General features: G+C 39.4%; 1 pseudogene; it reads right to left on the reverse strand.

Annotated features, from left to right (window-relative positions):
* Window positions 1-9,245: 9,245 nt before the first annotated feature.
* LOC101317684 (dynein light chain 1, cytoplasmic-like) lies at window positions 9,246-9,496 on the reverse strand (annotated as a pseudogene).
* Window positions 9,497-19,231: the final 9,735 nt, after the last annotated feature.

The raw sequence follows: 19,231 nt of genomic DNA on the forward strand, positions 1-19,231 counted from the left end.
GGTACTGCCAGACAGGCCAAGTAATGATGGTTCTCTTGTAATGGAGGTTTTTGGGGAGATTCTAGGCATGTTCTGTACCTTCCATTGACTGTAGACTGCTGTTTTTCGTAAGTATAGTTCCATGGCTGTTGGATTTTACAGCTACTATGGAGCTGGGGAAAGGGGATGGATATAGAGCAAATTAAAACACCACGAAACTCACTGTTCTTACTGAGAATCAGCTTGTTTCTTTAATAAACACTCTTTACTGTTTCCTATGCATGGAACATTATCTCCCCAGGTATTCCCATGGCTTAATCCCTTATTTCATTCAGGCTTCTGATCTAATTTTACCTTATCAGACTATCCTATTAAAAAAATAGCATGCTTCTCTGTTCCTTTATACTGCTTTTTCTTTATAAATCATTACTATCTTAATGTATTCATTCATTTCTTTCTGAACTACAATATGAATGCCATAAAAGCAAAAACTTTGTCTTGTTCACTGCTCTATCTTCAGAGCCTAGAACAGTGTTTGGCACATAGTAGGTACTTAATAAATGTTTGTTAAATAAATAATTTTGTGAATGCATATCTGACATAAAACACAATCTGTTATTTTAGTCTATCATCTTACTTGACAAAATGTATCTGGACCCTAACTTCCTATTGAAGTTTGAGGAGTTAATATGGAGTATGAAAATAATAATGCTTCAAAATGTAGATGTTTAAACTTGGTTTTTACAAATCATATTTTGTCTAAGAACTGCTGGCAGTGGATGAAGCTCTCATTCTATCACAGGGTTGACTTTTTGAACTGCCAGAAACATTAAATAAGATAAATGAGTGTATAATCAGTTTTTGAGTGCCCATTGTATTGTGTTTTATAATCCTAGTTAATCATTGCTACATGTTAAACACAGATTACTAACCCCAATTTTCAAAGGAGGAAGCTGAGGCCAAAGAAGATGAATCATTTCACCAATGGTGCAATGAAATAAGTCACAGTCTGAATTCAAACCCAGGTCTTCAAACTCTAAGTGCAGTGCTTTCTCCATAGGTTGATTCATTAATTTTAAAAATGTTTATTGAGTAGCCACTATGCTCCAGGTTCTGTTTTTTTGTTGTAGGGTACATAGTGGTGAATAAAACAGAAGAAAACATCTTCATGCTTTATTGTATTCTAGTGGTGGTGGCAAGAGAGAAAAATAACGACTAATTGACAAGTAAAAACTATATGAGATGCCTGATTAGATGGTGACAAGTGCTAAGGAGAAAATGAAGCAGAAAAGGAGATATGGCATTCTGTATGGGGTGTTGACAGTGGTGGACTTAATATTTTAAATAAAGTGCTTAGGGAAGACTTCACTGAGAACGTGACATCCAATCTGCAATCATCTGGGGGAAGAGCATCCTTAGCAGGCGGAAGAAGTGTAAAGGCTCTGAGGCTCCTGTGTGCTTGTGTACGTGAAGAAAAGCAAGAACCTGGTGTGTCTGGTGTGGAATGACCATGGTGGAGGGTAGTAGGAGATCAATGTCAAGCAGGTAAAGGGGAGGGAATTCAACATCTGGAATTTTGTAGGACTTTGGTTTTTACTGTGAAGGAAATAGGATGCTGTTGGACAGTTTTGATCAGGGAAGTGAGGTGATAATTTATATTTTAAAAGGATCTTGGGATTTATGTTTATTGAACAGATTTGGCTTGAAAGACCAAAAGTTTAGTGTTATCCATCTTCAGTTTGAGATGCCTGACATATCGAGTGGAAATATTGAGCAGGCAATCGGATACAGAGTTTGAAATCCAAGGGAGAGGTCTGAGTGGTGATATAAATTTGGAAATTGTCAGCAGATTGATGGTATTACATTTACAAATGTATTACAAAGTAATGCATTTGTATGAAAACACCTAGGGAATGAGGGAAGATGGGGAAGAGGTCCAAAGATTGAAATCTGGGGCTCCAACGTTAGGAACCAGCAAAGGAGACTGAGAAGGAGCATCTTGTGAGGTAGAAAGACAACCAGGAGAATGAGGTTGTCCAAGAAGCCAAGAGAAGCAAATGCTGAAAGGAGGAAGGAATAGTCAATTATGTAAAATAGTTCAGAACTGGAGTGTGCAGAAGGGAGAGAAGAGAGAAAAATACTTGTGGATATGTCCTTCTGTTTCAACTAAGAAAGTTTTCTTCCTCCCCACCTCCTCTGTAAGTCCGGCCATGTGGTGATGTAAGGTGATGGACTGGGTTGGGCGCCATGGTTGACTTGTTTTTGGTATGTGTAATCCCCCTGTCCCTCCTCTGCCCGGATTACTGATGATCCTGGCGAGGAACATTTCCATGGGGATGTGTGCATTTGCTATGTCTGGCTTGTAGACAAGTAAATACAAATGCTGCTTTATCAATTTACAGTACAATTGCTTAGTGGCCAAAAGCAGAGTTGGAAGCCTGCCTCCAACTGTCTTCAGGATAGAGGCCAATCTCCTTAACATGCCATATCAGCCTTCATCAGATGTCTTTATCCCACTTTCCACCTCCTCCACCTTACCCCACCCCTCCTTCCTACACCGTACAATGCCTATGCTCCATTCACGCTGGGCTTCTGCTCACCTCTAGATGCACTGTGCTCTTCTATGCCTCTGCCTTTACACATGCTATTCCTTATGCTTGCAATGCCCTACCCTGCTTTTGTGCTCAGGAAGCACTGCTGGTCCTTGGAAGCCCAGTTCATGTGAAATTTCCACTGGGAAGTCTTCCTGATTCTTAGGCTGGAGTACTCATTCCTTTCTCTGCTACCCTGTCTCCTGTTGGATTTACATATTGCATTGAAATTGTTTATATGTCTGACATTTCTCAAAGGATTTTCAAGGTTCTTACTTGTCTCAGTATCCCCTACTTTGCCTGGCACAGAGCAGTTACTTAATGATAATAATAGTGACTTTAAAAAACTCTACAGGATGCTTGTCTTTGCGCTAAGTGCTTTTGCATGTATTTTTTCTTTTATCCTCATAACAACTTTCTGAGGTAAGGTTTATTATTTTCCCATGCCATAGCTGAAGAAACTGAGGTTCACAATAGTTATGAAATTGCCACTAGATTTCAAATAGGTTATATAAAGTAAATTTCAAATCCAGTTGATTGCAGGGTCTGAGTACTTAATTTCTGTTCTGTACACTTAAAGGAGAAAGGAATAGAAGTTGTTTTTTTCCCCCCTAGGGTCCAAAACTCCCATATTTTTGTCTTTCATTAATTTCTAAGTGAATGTGCCTTGCATTTACCATCTTTCTAAATGGTTATGTGGCATCCTTTCCCCTTTTGCATGTATTACAATAGTCCTCTTTGTTTATCCAGGAAATGTTCAATAGTGATCTGAACCCTGGGCACACCCAGACAGGCAGCTATAGCCCTGCCCGAGTCCAGGCAAAGGCTCCGAGTAGTTAGGTGTGTTGGGGTGGGAGGGGGGTGAATCAGTGAATAAGCTGGGCTATTATATTGCACAAGTCCTAGAGGAATTCCTCTCATTGTGATCTCATGTATGTGTTTTTCTGTTTGTTTGGCTGCGCTGCACGGCATGCGGGATCTTATTTCCCTGACCAGGGATCGAACCTGTGCCCCTTGCAGTGGAAGCGGGGAGTCTTAACAACTGGACCGCCAGGGAAGTCTGTGATCTCATGTGAGTGGTGCACTGAAGGCAGATAGTAGAAAGAGATGGGTGAGTTTGATGGTCAGTTGTATGTGTCAACTTGGCTAGGCTGTAATTCCCAGTTAATCAATCAAACAGTCATGTGGGTGTTGCTGTGAATGTATTTTGTAGATCTGTTTAACATCTACAATCAGTTGACTCTAAGTAAGAGGAGATTATCCTGAAAAATCTGGGTGGGCTGGATCCAATCAGTTGAAAGGCTTTGCGAACAGAGCTGAGGTTTCCCTGAGGAAGAAGAAATTCCACCTGCTGACTGCAGTGTCAAGCTCCTGCAAGAGTTTCCAGCCTGTCCTTCCTTCCAGCCTGCCCTAAGGATTTCAGACTTGCCTGGCCAGCCTCTACAATTGTGTAAGCCAATTCCTTGCAATAAATCCCTCCCTCTCTCTCTCGCTTTCTCTCTTTCCTTTTATCTCTATCTCTATCTATCTCCCATTTCTTTACATATATATCCTACTGGTTCTGTTTTCGCTGGTGGAAACCTGACTGATGACAGTGAGCAAATCAAAAGGTGTCTCTAAGAGAAGTTAGAGAGAAAAAGCAAGAGAAGAATATAATATATTAGATAATATGAAGAATGGTCAATGAGTGGAATTGGAGGATTAATTGTCATCCTTTAAGACTGCTTGGATGTTTCTTCATCCATTCCACCATCCTTTGCCTCATAACCCGGGCAGTTATTCTTCTTCTGTCTTGCCTATTGCCTCCTATGATGGTATTGAAGTTGCATACTGACATGTTTGTGATTCCCCCACCCTCCTTCTCCATCCCCTGGTATGTGAGTTTTGAGTCTCAGGGTGTAATTCTTTATCCCTGGCACATAGCTTAGTTCTTGACTCATATTAGGGGTGAGTAAACATTTGTTGATAAGTGAGTGAGAGTTCACAGCTTTAGGTGCTCAAAGATGCCCCACCCAGGCCATTCCATGGGCCAGGGTGGGCTTTCTGGAGGAAGCAGCCACTGAGAAGGGAAACCCCAGCCAGTTTTTATGGTTCTTGCTTCCCTCTATCCATTTGTTGGTGCCTTCAGGAGCACACAATTTGCTGGACCCCCTTCTCTGTAATGTGGTCCTATTAATATATTTACAGCACCCCTAGGAGACGGCATTCAGTGCCTCTCACTTGGTACTGTTTCATTGAAACACCCACTGGCCACTTTACACACACTGGCACTCTCACAAGGGTATCTTGATATCTTGAGGGGCTTGTGGATATTTTCATCTTCACTAGAGACATTCCTTGGGCTCCTTTTATCCTTCTCCGTGTTGGCACCAGAATTTGAACCATTTCCAGAGGACACAGATGTGCTGGATGGTGTCCTCTCTTTTCAAGATGAGATGCAAGGACCTTTCCCTGCAGGAAAAAAGAGAGCAGAGGTTCTTTTGGAGGGACAGCACCCACCCTAGGGGTGCTTTGAGGGGGTCCAGGTGTTGACTTTCTCCTGCAGATGGACTTTCCCCTCTGACAGTCTAGAAGTGTGACTTACCTCCTGGTAACGATAGGGAATAGAAGACGTGAAACCCTTTCTTCCTTCCTTCTCTCGAGGATCTGCTTCTTTTGAACTTATTTTTTGTGTGTGTCTGCTTCTCATCTCTTCTTTGTTGGAAGCAAAAGGAAACAGGAACTTCATACTTATTTATTGAATAAAGAATTGTTGAAACAACTAAAATTGATAATAAAGATGAAAATATAATTGGAGAAATGGCTAATTCTAGGACTGGGGCAGGAAATAATACAAGATGAACCTGGTGAATCTTGTAGAGCCCCCAAATAAGGAAGGTCTGAACAAATGAACAAAAAAACGAACTAAAAACCAAACCTACGTTGATTTGTATTACATCAAAGGGGCACAGGAGTCAATTGAAAGAGATGCCAATGCCAAAGCTGGAAATTTTTGGACAACAAAATAAACAAAGTAGTATTGGATCATAACCCAGAGTATAAAATAAATATCTGTAAGCCCACACTGATATAGATAAATGATTGAATAAAGAGGTAGATGGGGGAGAAGAGACAAATCTCCCATGCAGAAGACGTCCAAATAAGTTGTGCAGATACTCCACCCTCAGGGAAGGGGGCATAACTCCTCACTTCTTAAGTGTGGACTGTATACATTGGTTTCCTTGAAAAATGCATACAGTACAGAAAGGGGAAAAAAGAGTAACTTTATAGTGGATAAACCTGACAAACACTACTTTAGCCAGTGACCAAGGTCAACTTCAAAATAATTAGTTCTGTTGATTGTATGTACCCCTGATATGACTGTGGTAAAAATGACCCTTTACCTCTGTGCTCTTCCTCCCCCAAACCCATAATCCCAAACTGGACAAGAGAAAAACATCAAATTCCAGTAGAGGGCATCCTACAACACACCTGACCAGCACTCCTTAAAACTGTCAAGGTTATTAAAAACAAGGAAAATAGATAACGAATAAGGACCTACTGTATATAGCACAGGGAACTCTACTCAATACTCTGTAATGACCTATATGGGAAAAGAATCTAAAAAAGAGTGGAGATATGTATATGTATAACTGACTCACTTTGCTGTACAGCACAGATTAACACATCATTGTAAATCAGTTATACTCCAATAAAAACAAACAACAAAAACAACAAGGAAAGTGAGAAACGGTCATAGTCAAGATGAGCCTAAAGGGACATGATGACTAAATGTAATGAATGTGGTAGCCTTGTGGGATCCTCTAACAGAAAAAAGACATTAGGTAAAAACTAAAAAAAATATGTTAATAAATTCTGGACTTTATTTAATAATAATGTATCAATATTGGTTCATTAATTGTAACAAATGTACCATACTCATATAAGATGTTAATAATAGGGTATACTGGGTGAGGGGAAGGTATATGGGAGCACTCTGTACCATTTGCTCAGTTTCTCTGTAAATCTAAAACCTTTCTAAAAGAAATCTATTAAAAAAAAAAAAAACCTTAGGAGAAAAAGAGGGAAAAAGGCATAAGGGCCTGCTCTGGTGGTATAGGTGTGTAGAATTAAGTGCATGAACACACACATACACAGATCAACACTTTATGACAATCTGCTAAAATGAAGGCTAAGATTATTGCATAGTAATTATATGTCACCTACCTCTTACCTGACACATTGTCCTATTAAGTTATTGCCTACTGGAGCTTGGTTATTGATTCTCATGGCCATGATCTCTTGGAGAGAGAGGAAAGGGGTGCTGTGCCTACTTGGAATGCTTTCCTGTCTTCTTGAAATCGTCCTAGTGTTTAAAGTTCTATTTATTCTGGTTAAGATAGTATGAAGAAAGAGTATAGAGAGTAAGTAGCTCAAAGGCTGAATGCTTAGGATCTCCTAACCCTTACTCTTCAAGCTCACAATCTCCTTGGATGAAGAGGAGAGGAGGTACTCTGTTGGAGGAGAATATCACTTCATATGAAGTTTAATAATCCCTCTTGACATGTTCTATTCAGTTTGATCCAGCAATGGTTCCAAACCCTAAGAATGTTAAATCAAATTACCAGAAACAACAGAAGTTTGACAAAATGGTCCAAAAAAATGAAAAAACAAACAAAACGAAAGGGGACATTTTGGGACTTTAGTTTTAGGGTCAGCTGGGCCTAAATTGAGAATTAAGAGGAACGGAAGGGCTGTTGAAGAATTTACCAGAAAACAGATAAATAGTTTATATGGACACATATTTTTCATACCAAAGTCAGGACACAGGGCTGGCAAATATGAGAGAGTTTATGGGACAAAGAGGTGAACACTTTCAGCTGAGGGTGCCTTGGGAAATCCAGGTCACAGAGTCAATGAAAAGTGAAGAGGTTGGGAAATGGCAAAGTCAGACAACTAAGTAAAGGGGAAATAAGCTGTTGATCCTACAAGCCCTGCTTATCTTTTGTGATTGATGTGCATAATTTGCAAACCAATATCTTTTCTTTTTTCAAATTAACTGAACTCCTATTTTATTGTGTGGAAATATGCCTAGCTACAAAAGGTATTTCCCAGCCTCCCTTTCAGCTATGAGTAGCCATGTGACGCAGTTCTGGACAATGAGATGTAAGCAGAATTTCCTGGTAGGGGCTTCTGAGAAATTCTTTGAAAGGAGCAGAATTAGCCTCTCTTCATCCTTTCCCTCTTTTCAACTGAAACACTGACTCAAATTTTGATATGAAGGAACAGCCTTGGCACAAGGCAGCAGCATGAGAAGGGAAGACACCTGCAAAGGAAGAGTGAAAAGGGGGGAAAAATTAGAAAGAACCTAGATCCTTGAGGGCATCAGAGTGTTACCATTCATTCTTTGACTGCCAAACTCTGGACTCATTTTATGTGGCAAAAATGAAGCCCCTGAATGGTTTAGGTTGCTATTTTTATGGTTTTCTTTCCAGCCGACCCCAACTTTAACATAGACCTCTTAAAGAGAGCTGTTGTTTTGCATATTACCAAATTCTTCTATGCAATGTCTGAGAGCAGGAACTGTCACCACTAATAGGATCTCTGCTCTACCCCATTCAGAATATAAATCTTCCAGAGTAGATATCAAATGAAATTGGTGCTTGTCATTTTGGTTTCTTTCCTACTGAAAATGACAGCCCAGTGGCTAAGAGACCGTACTGTGGACTTCATGTGTAACAACCACTTAGTCGCCATCAGCTTGTGTAATCTCTGGCAGCTCTCTTAAACTTTTTGTACCTCTGTTTCCTCATAAACTAAATGGGGTTAACAATACCTATCTCATACGACCGTTCTGAAAATTGAATGAGATACGTTGTGTATAAAATTTAGCATGGTTCCTGGCTCATAAATACTTAGCAGTAAATGGTGATTATCATTTCAATTTGGTTTTTTCTAAAGCTTTGCAAATTGTAAAGAGTTATACAAGTATATTATTCTTCCGATTATAACTGGGCCAGTTATTAAGCTATTGCCTTTCAGCTCCAAACCATCTTTCTAGATTCAGCTCAGCAATGTTGGGGCTAGGACTCTGCAAACCACATCCAGCTTTGCTGCCAGTTCCCTTTTCCTCTTCCATTAGGGGGCACTAGAGGGAGATGGCCAGGCTGGAGGAGGAAGCCACGCTCCTTCCCGTCTGCTTCCTGTTGGCTTCTGAGCTCTTCCTGTTCCTATGAGCTGTGCTCCAGCAGTGCTTTTCCATCCTGCGGTGGCAGTTCCTTCCTGAAGTCAGAATTGAATCCAGTTTGCAGTTCCTCTGACACTTTCAAATATTGTGCTTCATTTCGGTCACTGGCACCAGTCACACCTCCTTTTTGTTTATATATTTATGTGTGCATGCATTTATTTATTTTTCACACTTCTCCATCAGATTTATTTATTTATTATTTTGAAAGGAATGGATTTTGAGAAGAAAAAACATGGGGACTAGATAAAAATTACAAATGTAGGCTGCTTTGCTAATTGTTTTATAACCACAAGAAATTAGAATACCCTGTTCAAAGCAAGACAATGAAATCTCAAAGATCGAGGTGTTCCTTTAGGGGAGGATGAAGATTTCAGTCTCAGGTATTTGGAATTCAGGCTGCAGTCCTTGTTTTTGGATAGATCACCGGGTGTGTGGTACAGTCCACGTTTCTAACCAGATCTGAACGGAAGAATGGCCACTTGGCTCAGGTAGAAGTAGATCAAGTGTTTAGTTACAGGGGTCGCGTAAGTACCGAAGTTCCTTCTGCGATGCTGTGCCGGGTGGGCTTGTACTTGTCAAATGTCCTTCTCAGTGTTATATTTCTCCAACACCTGGGTAGCACACTCCACCAAGCCCGTTGCATCTCCTCCGACATATCTGCATTTTTGATCACGGCCTTTCGGGTACACGTGGTTACCATGGAGCAGAGGCTGCCTCACGCTGCGGTGCCCCTCCTCCAGGCTACTAAGTTTCAGTAATTCCAGCTTCTTTGTTCCTCAGCCCTAGGGATGTTAGCGGTTTCCTGCAGTTGCTACCTCTGTGCCAGAACCAGCCCATATTGGCTTGCAGAGTCTATTGTTAAATTTTCAGGAATTTTGCAAGGGAGATGGTAAACTGCTGGTAGCTGGAAATCTGCCATGCTGGGAGTATTTACACCACGAAAATTGGCAAATGCTACAAATCAGATTTCCCCAACCAGAGACCTGGTTGTAAACACTTAGCAGCCCACCACTAATTAGAGTTCTCCTTTTACTCCTTCGGTTACCTAGTTAATTACTTTGTATCTAGTTAAGAATACTTTATATTCATTTCTCTCTATTCAGTTAACTGGTGTGGTTTCTGTATCCTGGATTAACCCTGAATGATACATTACCTTGTAGAGTTGTGCCTCTATCAATCCCAGTTGTACTCCAGGAAAACTGGACAAAAAAACAAATATCTTCTGTAAAAAGTGCCTAACACCTAGAATTTTATAAATAATCAATTAACATGAGTTGTGTTACTAACATTAGTTAACATCAATAACCTGAGTTGCTGCTGGTTCAGAGACTCCAGTAGTCATGTGGAAAGCTATCTTGCCTGTTTTAGGATACAGTTTGTAAATCTTTTTCTGTATAGAAGGGAAGGAGATATAGCCAATAACCACATTTTGCTGAGCAAGGAGGATGGCATGTTTCTTGAAAAAAACAAATAAATAAAATCCTGTTCTCAACATGTTAGGCTAAAAGGAAAAACATTTCCTATTCTGGCACTTGTATAGATTGGGTCAGATTTCTAAAAAGCAAGGTATATTCGATATCTCCGATTCCTTAAGATACACGCTGTGGCTCTTGATAACTATATACTTTCTGTTAAGGTTTTCAAGCTCCATTTTAACTGCATAATTTTGCTTATTCGACTTGGAGCAGCCTTCCGTTGGCTCTCCAAAGCTTTGATCTTACTCAACATGTGTATGAGACTCCACAGAGTTATATTCTGAAAAAAGATGCCAACTTTCCAACATAATTTCAAAATAACTTGTAAGAAAAAGCAAACTTTTCACACAAATCCTATATTTAAAGATGCCTTCCTTCCAATAACATTCATTAAGCGACCATCTGTTTGCCTTTGATTATCATCTGGACCACTAATAAGCGAGTTTAATCTGAACAGTGTTATTTGCACGCTACTTCTAAATTTAGTGCCTTTCAAAGAAGTCAGCAAGGCTGGTCTCCAGGAAATATTGCCTTTGATGTAACATCTGGTTTTCAGGGAATTTCTATGTAGTGCCCAACTGGCGGGTGGACCAAAGGGCAAAGAGAAATCAAGTGACTTGCCCAGGGTCACGTAATGTGTTAATGACTTAACCTGGGTTACCTGCAGTTTCTATCTGTGGCTAAAAGTCCTAGCCTGCTTTTTTCTATTCTGTATGTTATGTAGATACTGAACATGTAGACATAGCTATTCCCTTCCCTGCATTCACGAATGGATAAATGTGTGTATCCATAAGACTGGTTATAGATTTATTGATATTTATTTGCATCTTTCTATTTGGTGTTTCCTCTCTATATTTTGAGGAGAAAGGAAAACTTCCTGCATTATCCTCCCCTTTAGTAAAAAAAATTATTAGAAGTAACAGTGAATTGTTATTGACTGCAAAATCTTCTCTAGAAGTGAACTGACCTTTGTCCTTGCAAGGGAAGTGGAAGGTTAAACTGTATGGACAACTCACTTTATTTGAGGGAAACTGAAAGGCATCATCACAGGCATCATCAACATTCAGCCTTTCTCCCTTCTCTTTTGTCTTCTCTATTTTTCTCTCCTTTCTCCTTCCCTGGGCTGGAGATCACAGAGCTGTCAACACCTTAAATGCATGATTATAAAGAAAGTTCAAGGTTATGAGGCTTTATTATAAAAGCAATTCTTTTTGTTACTTTACTGAGTCAATACGTTTTATAATTGATATGTGATTTTAATATCCTTGTACTAATTATAGCATAATATATTCAATCTAGTTAGTGCTTATAGCTTTAAAGGTATTTTCACATTTAAGGTTTATTTTAATTGTCTCAGGTTTATATTATAAAACAGTTTGTATTTTATGTATGCTTAGAATTGTTTTTCCATAACCTAAAGGACCACTCCAATTTTTGTACAGCGAAGCATAACTTAATATCTTATAAATTAAAAAAATTAAAATTTTAATCTGACAAATTGGGGTTGAAGTCTCAGCTCTACTGGCTGTGTGACTGTGGGCAACTCACTAGATCTTTCTAACCTTCAATGTCCTCATCCGAAATACCTATCTCATAACGTTGAGAGAATGAAATGAGATTATATGTAAAGCTGTTAGCACAGTGCTCTGATATACATTGAAAGTTCAGGAAATAGTCGTCAATTTTCTTTCTTGTTCTTTTTTTTTTTTTTTTCTATAAAGTACATTAGTCTTCTGGGCTTTCCTGGTGGCGCAGTGGTTGAGAGTCTGCCTGCCGATACAGGGGACACGGGTTTGTGCCCCGGTCCGGGAAGATCCCACATGCCGCGGAGCGGCTGGGCCTGTGAGCCATAGCTGCTGAGCCTGTGCGTCCGGAGCCTGTCTGTGCTTGTTTTTGCCTGACTCTTAGAGATTTTATGAAAATCACAATCACATAGTGGAGTGAGAGAGGATCTTCGGAAACTGAGAAACCTGGATTAGAAGATTAAATGAAATGGTGTGTTAGAGACTTTTGCGTTTGGCTGGACAAGATCCATTCCCTTTGCTTTGGGTAATGCCACCCTGATTCCCTTTAAGGGAGTTCCTTTTGCTCTTCTTTTGTGGAGTCTTAGGAGTACAGTCAGAGAAGTGACAGGCCTTCCCTTAGCCAAGGGCTGAGCATGAGACCTAAGCCATTGAAATTGTGCCATCTCTTTCTTTAGGACTTTGATCCTGGTGAAATAATGCAAGGGCAGGAAAATTGTTAAAGTCACTTGGGGCCTTGAAGCGACTACCCATCAGAGAGGTCATAGTATGCTGAGTGGTTAAGAGCAAGACTCAGGAGCCAGATAGCCTGGGTTCAAATCCCTTACTAGCTAAATGACCATAGCTAGGGGGAGTTACTTAACCTCTTCCTTAAAAAAAAGTATGAATTGTTTACTTCTGGAATTTTTCTTTTAATGTTTTTGTTTTTTTAAATTTTATATTGGCATGTAGTTGATTATCAGTAATGTGTTAATTTTAGGTCTACAGCAAAGTGACTCAGTTACACACGTACTTGTGTCTATTCTTTTTCGAATTCTTTCCCCATTTAGGTTATTACAGAATATTGAGCAGAGTTCCCTGTGCTATACAATAGGTTCTTGTTGTACTTAACCTCTTTATGCCAAGTTTCTTTACCTCTACAATGGAGTCATTAATAGTATCTAACTCGTAGGGTTGTTATGAGAATTAAATAAGTTAGACTATCTAAAGGGTTTAGGATATGCCTAGTACCGATTAAATACAGTATACATTATAACCGCAGCTGCTAATACTGGAACTATTATTACTCTGTTCTTGCCTTGAGACATCCAGACATCCACTCCTTCCTGTTCTTCCCTGATCCTGGTTCTCCAGCCTTCCCTTTGATTCTGAGGGAGCTACCCCAAATCCCTTTTATAAACTTCTTTACTGCCTAAAGTAGCCAGAGTTGGTCTCTGTTCCTTGCAACCATATGATCTTAAGTAATAAGAATGGTCCTGAGAAACCATGACATCCCATCTCCTCTTTTTATAGATTTTTAATATAGATTAGAAAACTAAGTGAAATTCCTTGGGTGAGCTCACTTAGCACATAAATAGCAATATTTGGATTAGTGTCTGGCTATACTGACAACTACTTGTGGTTTTTGTCTAGTGGACCAAGATTATGCTTAATTTGTCCTTATTCTTTTCTTTCTTTATAACAACCCCACCCCAGATCCTTAGTTGTTACTGACACTTGGCTAATTTCTTTTACACATATATTTATTTTTAAATACAGTCATCACCTCTGTCATTTAATTGTTTTTTACACTCGACTTGACAGACCAAGGTATATACCACTTGGGTTTCACTGATAATATTTAGGGACTCAATTAGGACTCGAAAGACACTTGGTCCTTTCCCCATACTCCTCTCCACCAGTCATACTCCTGTCTTTTTATTTTGAAAAATCTTATTGGTTGATTCATTCATTTGTTGCTTCATTCGCTCATATATTCATTTAATCAGTTGACACTTACTGAGCATCTATAATGTGCTAGGAACTGTTCTAGATCCTGGAGATATGGCAATGAACAAAGCATAGTCCTTTACTGCAAGGAGCTTATATACCCAGTGGATTTCGGAATACCTAAATATAATTATAATAGTATGTTATACAGTGATAAAAACTATCAAGGGTAAGGGGATGGAGGGGGAGGTTCTTATTTCATATAGGGTATTGAGGAAGTAACATCTGAACACAGAATTGAATGAAGTGAAGATGGGAACCCTGTGAATATCTGTGGGAGGAGCATTCACTGAGATGGGCATATACTTGGGATGTTTGAGGAATAACAAAGAGGTCAGTATGGTTAGAGGACAGCAAATAAGAAGAATGGTAAGATCTGAGGGGTAGCAGGGGCAGGTCATGTAGGGCTTTGAATTCATAGCAAGAACTCTGGATTTTTTTCCAAGTGTGCGGGTAACAGTGATGTCTTGGAGCCCATTTCCACTACTCATGAGATCAGACTGTTAGCATTTCTTCCCAACCTCGTTTTTGGTGATTTCACACAGGTTATTAAATGTTGTCAAGCATAATACTGGATGGGACGCTCTTGGAGTGTTAAGAGGAGGAGAGTGGCACAATCCCATTTATCTTTTAGAAGGATCACTCTGGCTACTCTATGGAGAGCAATTTGTAGGAGGCCAAGAGTGGCTGCAAGGAGACCAGGTAGGAGTCTACTGCTATAGTCCTGGGAGTGTTGATGGTGGCTCACAGTTTGGGAGTAGTGGTAGGTTATGCAGGAAATAGCGGAATGTAGGACATATTTTAGAGATAGAGTGACAGTAGAAGCTGAAGAATTAAATAAAGCTGTGAGTGAAAGAGAGGAGTCAATAGTGACTCCAAATTTGGGTTCTGAGAAAATGGCTTAATAGAGGTACTGATCCCTGAGATGGGGAAGACTGGGGAAGTGACAGATTGGGGTAGGAACTTATATCCAAAAGTATGGATCTGTTTCCAGAGTAGAAAACACCTGAGGAAGAGTAAGCATTGTTAAAAGGCCGAAACTAGGAGGTTGAAACTAGGAAGTTGTCAGTTGTCCAGCTTATTGTTGGGAATGAAGAATTGTAACTGAAATCCTTGAGGGCAGGTATTAGCCTATTAGACAAAGAGTCGGTCACTTCGTTCTTAGGTATAAATACGTTTCTACCTACCATTAAAAATATACCTCTTGCATAAAGACCTTGAACAAACATATATACAGAAAAACATTTAATTAATTATTACCTTTCTAAGCCTCAGCCAGATTCTCTCAATGCCTAAAGAAATTATTAATTATAAAGTTTTACTGAACAATTCACCCTGACTCGTTTGGGCCACACTATTACAGTGAAAGAATAGAATAGTGAAAGAATAGAATGAATAGAATAGTGAAACAATTGAATAGTGGTTAAGAGAACAGGTGCTGGAGCTCAAATGCCTGGGTTCATATCGCAACTCTGTCCATTCCCAGCTGTGTGACTTTGGGTGAATTGATGGAACAGTCTCTATCTGCAAGTTTTGGGTCTCTCGGTAGAGGGGAAACACACATGGCTAACCATGTGTTAATTCTTAAAACTTCTTTTCAAAGGTGACAAATGTGACTTTTGCTTACATTCCATTGGCCAAAGGCAGTTATATGGTCAAGCCTGACCTCAACAGGCTAGGGATATTTAATCTTCTCAAAGAGAGGGCAACACAAATCACAAGACGAAGACTGATTTCAGCCTCCTTCAGAGATTAACAGCAAATACTTTGAGCAATAATACAGACTACTTGAGGGTAGTATAGGTACAGGGTAATATAATACATGGACCTCATCTTTAGCATGAAATGACTTATGATCTTAAAGCTCTGGTTCCATGTTTATTATTACTGATGGCATCAAGATTCTTTTCAAAAATGAAAAATTCTCATTAACACCTAGAAGGAACAGACCAGAGAATCATATTCCTGGCAGCTAATTAGAAAAGAATGGCTTTCCAATCTTGGGACTTTAGATTGTGCTATAAGAGTAAATTTCTTTGGAGGGCCTGTGTTTCTGTGGGTTTAGGGCCTGGATTTTAGAATGGGTAGCTGCTGCTTGGATGTCTACCCTGGCAGCCCCACAGGCATGGTATAGCAATTCTGCCACTCATCCCATCCCCTGGGTCTCATCGTTTTTTTGTGAAACAAACTAGACCACTTGTCATCCCCTCGACTGACTCACAGTCATGTTGTGAGGATTAATGAGTTAAAGTTTGTAAAATGTCTTCAGCTACTGAAAGGTGATAAATAGAAGGTGTAATTATTGGTATTTTCCCATCTTTATTTAGACTTGAAAGGCCTTTCTAGTCACCTTTGAGATTCTGACATAATCCAGCTACTGTGGTGAATTTCTTTGTTTTCCCTCTCTTCTGTTCGACATTTTCCTACCCTCATCCCATCACAGTGACTTTAAAGAAAGAATGTCAACCTTAACCTTTTACATCTCCATCTGTTGAGATTTTTGGCTTGTCTTACTGTTATTTTGTGTATTTTATTCTACCATTTACAAGACAGTGCTCTCAGACCTATGCTATTAGCTAAGTAACACAGAGGTGTGAAGGGCAAACTGTAGTCACATGTTTATTCTATGTAGTGCCTGGTAAGTTCATAGGGTGGCTCAGTGATGAGCCAACATCATTCACAACCACAGGCTTCCAGTGAGTGAGCTCTCAATTGGGAAGTCTCATTACTAATTTAAAACAGAGTTCAAAACAAATGTTTATTATTAATATAGTCAATGCATTACCATATAGGTACTCTCCATCCCTGGCTTTGAGCAGATATCATAGAGAGAGAAGAGAGTTGAGAGAGGAATATTCTGTGTAGAGGTTGTCATTACAGGGGTGTCATTTAAATTTGCACTATTGTATCCACTGTGATTTTGCCTGTGGGATACAGAAATTAACTGTAACGCTTCTCTAGTCAGGCAAATTGGGTTTCTCTCAAGAACATGCATATAGATGGCTTCCATTTTCACATTTTTTTGCTTATTGCTTCTGTAAGGGCAGACCTCTCTGGAGATTCGTGTTTCACCTTTAAAACTTGTTTCTGCAAAACTGACTTGCATTAGACTAACTTCAGTCATGAGTTATTTGGCTTTACTTTAGCACTAATGGAGGCAGGATGGTACAGTAGATAATGCCATTAAAACCCTAGTTTATGTAAAACCCTATTATTATAGTAAAATCCAAGAGTTACATGTAAAATATGAATCAGAAAATCAAGGGTTCAAGTTTTGGCTTATTCCTATATCCAGTCAACAGACATGTGTAAATTGCTTTTCAGAAGTCAGACGTTATGTTTGGTGCGAGGTGCATTCTGCCCCTTGACCAGGGTGTTCCTTTGGGCAAATCACTGGGGCTTTTAAGCCTCAGTTTCCTATCTGTAAAATGGGAATAATACACTTTATCTTGTTAAGAGGACCTGTTTTAATTTTCTTTTGGTTGCAAGCTCCAGAGTCCCATTATTCCTGTGCCTTTAACCCAGCAATGCACTAACTCAGTACTAATAGGATGAGGCCTCAAAATTAAATCCTTGAAATCTTTTGCTTCTTACCCACTTTGGTCCTTGACTTAAATTGTTTTCCTGCATTTACTGTGCTCCTGATCTTTCTGTGTCATCTAACGTTGTTGGTTGTAAGTAAAATCCTTGGCATAGGTTTAAGATTTGGCCTCTTGAGTTAACACTTGGCTTTTTCTCTCCATCACTTGTGATAACCTTGGTGTACTACAGAGGCTGTTCAAACCTTGTCCGATCCTGACATCCAATCTTGCAGTTGACCTGCTGGATTTTTGACTTGGTTGAGCATGCTCTGGTCTGATTTAAGGGGATATTTCATAGATATGGTCTCAGCCTCATTGAGAGGAGACCAGAAAATGTTAGCGTGGTCATCAGGGCTCTGTTTGGACGGGGTTCAGGCAGGACCCCGGGTCTAGTGAAAGAACTGGAGTCTTATTCAGAACCTGCAGCAGAACCAGTTGTATGGTTATTCCCCAAAGTGTTAAGAGGATGCCATGGCTTGGTGAGCTTGTGAGAGTCCAGGGATTATTTTAGTACACCGGATACGAAACCCATAGGACAAATCTACTGTCTCTGTTTGTTGTTGCATCTTAGAGGGAATGGATCAGAAAATAAGTGGCTGTTAGACTACAGGTTGGAGTGTTCAAGTTCACTGCAGAGAGGGACCAGGAAAGGCAGGTATTAACATTTTGTAAACTATACAAATGTGGGTGTCATCATTACCAACACTACGTGGCAAAAAGCAGGTACTGAACGGGTATTTGCTCAATAATATCCATTGCTTTTATTGCTTAGTTTTTTAAAATTGATTTATTGGTTAGTGGCTCATATGTTTATTAGGAAATGTTCTTGTGTCTACTATACATTCTTATTTCAAAGCCTTATTTTTTCTCTCCAGAGAGATCTGGCAAAGTTGTCTAGTGCTGGTGGTATGGTAGCTAGTACCATGAAAGAGCTCGTTCATGTAAAACCCTAGGAACAGGGAGGCTCAAGAAGTTCCATGTAAATTTTTTTTTAATTTGGGTTTAAGTTACCTTTAAACTTTGAATCAGAAAGTTGGGGGTTCAAGTTTTGGCTTATTTCTATATCCAGTCAACAAACATTTATAAAGGGCTTATTAGGTGTGGTACTATCTACCATTCCACCCAGTACGATCTAGACTCCTGATTCACAGCAGTTTATTCAGTATATGGTGATTCGGTATAGGAGTGGGAGAAGCCGTGGATTCCTTTTATCAGCCATCTTTATATAATACAAATAATATTAATGTAGTACAAATAATAGACTGGCCATAGTTAGGCCTTCCTGGGAGAAAGTAATTTAATATATGTTAATTTCTACCTCACAAGCAATTTTTGAGAGCTAGAGATTAAATGTGTAGTTGTAACTCTGTTTCCTAAGGCTGACTAACTGCTTTTGTTCCTTGGCTGGAAGACTTGTTTAAAAGCTGAACAATATTAATGGCAATGTATATCATTAATCATTGCTCTGGCTTTGATTAAGCAAGTATTCTAAGTTGCTCAATGCATTATTCTATTTATGCTTCTAAAATCCTCTGTGATTGATCTTGGGCAAACTAACTACATTCTCTGAATCATAATTTCTTTACCTATGCTGTGAAAATGGTCATGGTTACCATTCAGGATTATTATGAGGACTCAATGAAACCATGCAGTCCTTGGATAGGTATTTAGTGAGTGCCTCCTATGTGTCAGGCACTGAGATATCTCCTAAGTATACAATAATGAAGCAAATTTTGACATTGTCCCTGCCCTCATGGAGATTACAGTCTAGGGAGGGAAAAATACATTAAATAATACAGATTGTTATTTAATTACAGTTGTGATCAGTGCTACCAAGGACAAGGGTACTATGAGAGAGAATTTCATT

This window comes from Tursiops truncatus, chromosome 5 (genome assembly GCF_011762595.2).
Source record: "Tursiops truncatus isolate mTurTru1 chromosome 5, mTurTru1.mat.Y, whole genome shotgun sequence".
Lineage (NCBI taxonomy): Eukaryota > Metazoa > Chordata > Mammalia > Artiodactyla > Delphinidae > Tursiops > Tursiops truncatus.